The sequence below is a fragment of the Phyllostomus hastatus genome, unplaced genomic scaffold (genome assembly GCF_019186645.2).
Source record: "Phyllostomus hastatus isolate PE091 unplaced genomic scaffold, TTU_PhHast_1.1 phas_contig_30, whole genome shotgun sequence".
Taxonomy (NCBI): domain Eukaryota; kingdom Metazoa; phylum Chordata; class Mammalia; order Chiroptera; family Phyllostomidae; genus Phyllostomus; species Phyllostomus hastatus.
The window spans coordinates 9,805,809-9,807,972 of NW_025333841.1; the positions used below are offsets into that span (position 1 = coordinate 9,805,809).

Below are 2,164 nucleotides of genomic sequence, written 5' to 3' on the forward strand. Positions count from 1 at the left end.
CACACGGGCAGGTACCGGCCTTCACACCTGTGGAGATATGAATGTGACTGCCTATGTGACCTCAGAGACTGAACTAAGAACATTTGGATGTTTTTAGACATGAGCATAGCAGGAGTCTGGTTCCTAACTTCACCACCATTTCCCTCTGGCATTTGCTATGGGTCATGGGACCTGTTATTCTGTCCTCCTAAGCCTCAAGCCTCAGTGCCCTCATCTGTAGTTAGGGCATAATACTAGTACCCCCTCCTAACATTGATTGGGTGAGGGCCAAATGAACTAATATATGTAGGAGGCCTGTAACAGCACCTGGCTGGTGGAGTACTGAGCATGATAACTGTCCTTCGTTATTAATGCAGGCCAGATTCTTGATGGCCTGCCCTGTGCAGTGTGTTTTTGGTCATGAGAAAGCCACTTGGACTGCCATTGCAGGATGAGGATCTTGGAGATGTTGGCTGAACTACACATACTTGGAGTGGAGAAGAATGGGGGTTTGTTGAGCTGTTGCCTTTGCAGGGCATAGCTTTCACTAAGATGCTAGTGATTGAAGGTGACTGAGGGTTACTCAGAGCTAGATGAACTTCCAGGGGTACTCACTAGTATAGTATTTCTTGCCTACTTATATTCAGACTCACAAGAAAATTGTTAGTTTGGGAGTGGAGATACAAGCCTACACACCTATGGAGAGTTCTCCTAATGGCAGGTATTTTTGACCTTGCTCAGTGAAATTCTAGAGAGAGCTATATGCTCTCCTCTATGCACTCATGGTTGTCAAGCACTTGCAATGTAGTTAGGAGCTGAATTTTTATCTTAATACATTTCAATGTAAATGTCCACATGCCTCTAGTTCCTAACATTGGACATCACAGTTTTACAGGGTTGGTAGATGGGTTTGGACATTTTATAAACTTTTTGGAACTTGGATGCAGAATTGAAAATGTACATCTGTTTTTCTAGGAAGTGAGTCCATTGCTTTCATCAGATTCTTTTTTATGTTGAAAATATTTTATTACTCAATAGTTATAGTTCACATACAATATTATATTAGTTTCAGGTGTACAATGTAGTGATCATACACTTATATAACTTACAAAGTGATCACCCTCAGTAAGTCTTATACCCACCTGACACCATACATATTTATTAAAAATATGGAATGCTTCATGAATTTTCAGGTCATCCTTGCCCAGGGGCCATGCTAATCTTCTCTGAATCATTCCAATTTAGTGTACGTGCTGCTGAAGTGAGCACTCATCAGATTCTTTTATGTTGTTGTTACTTTATTTTCTAAGATGTCTCACAGCAAGTGAAACTTTTTCTAAATATAAGTATGTTTATTTTAGGCAATGTGAGTGATTTTTAAACAATATGTCTAAAGTTTACATCCAAACAAATCCTTTCTTTTGCCAACAACATTTTTATTTACATTACTTGGATTTACATGTTGAACATATCTTCATTTTCTTTCTTTCTTTTTCACAGTTTACATTCAATAATATTTTGCATTACTTTCAGGTGTATAGCATAGCAGTTAAACAATCATAGTCTTTATCAAGTGTTCCCTCTATATTCTCAGTGCCCACCTAGCACCATATATAGTTATTACAATATTATTGAATGTCCTTCTTTTGTTTATATTCTCATCTAAGGACATGTTTATTGATTTTGGAGCTAGGAAGAGAGACACACACACACACTCACAAACATCGATTGGTTGACTCCTGTACATGCTACAATCAAGGGTCAAACTCACAACCTAGGCATGTGCCCCCACCAGAAATCAAATCAGCAGTCCTTTGGTTTGATTGATGATGCTTCAACCAATTCATCCACTCAGCCAGGGCATTGACAGTATTTTTTTATGCTGTACTTTACATCCCCATGATTATTTTCTAGTTACTAATCTGCACTTCTCAATCCTTTCACCTTTTTCACCCAGCCCCACAACACCCCTCCCATCTGGCAAACATCAGTCTGTTCTCTGCATCTATGAGTCTGTTTGTACTTTCTGTGTTTGTTTATATTATTCTTGAGATTCCACATATAAATGAAGTCATATGGTATTTGTCTTTCTCTGACTTATTTCACTTGGCATAGTACCCTTTAGGTCCCACAGTGCTGTTATAAATGGTAAGCTAAATTCTTTTTTTATGGCCAGGTAATATTC

General features: G+C 38.5%; 1 non-coding gene across 1 annotated transcript; it reads right to left on the reverse strand.

The window, feature by feature from the left end:
* Positions 1 to 1,142: 1,142 nt before the first annotated feature.
* On the reverse strand, positions 1,143 to 1,248 carry LOC123819147. Its single transcript, XR_006785785.1, has one exon. It is a non-coding gene; the product is annotated as a U6 spliceosomal RNA (small nuclear RNA).
* Positions 1,249 to 2,164: the final 916 nt, after the last annotated feature.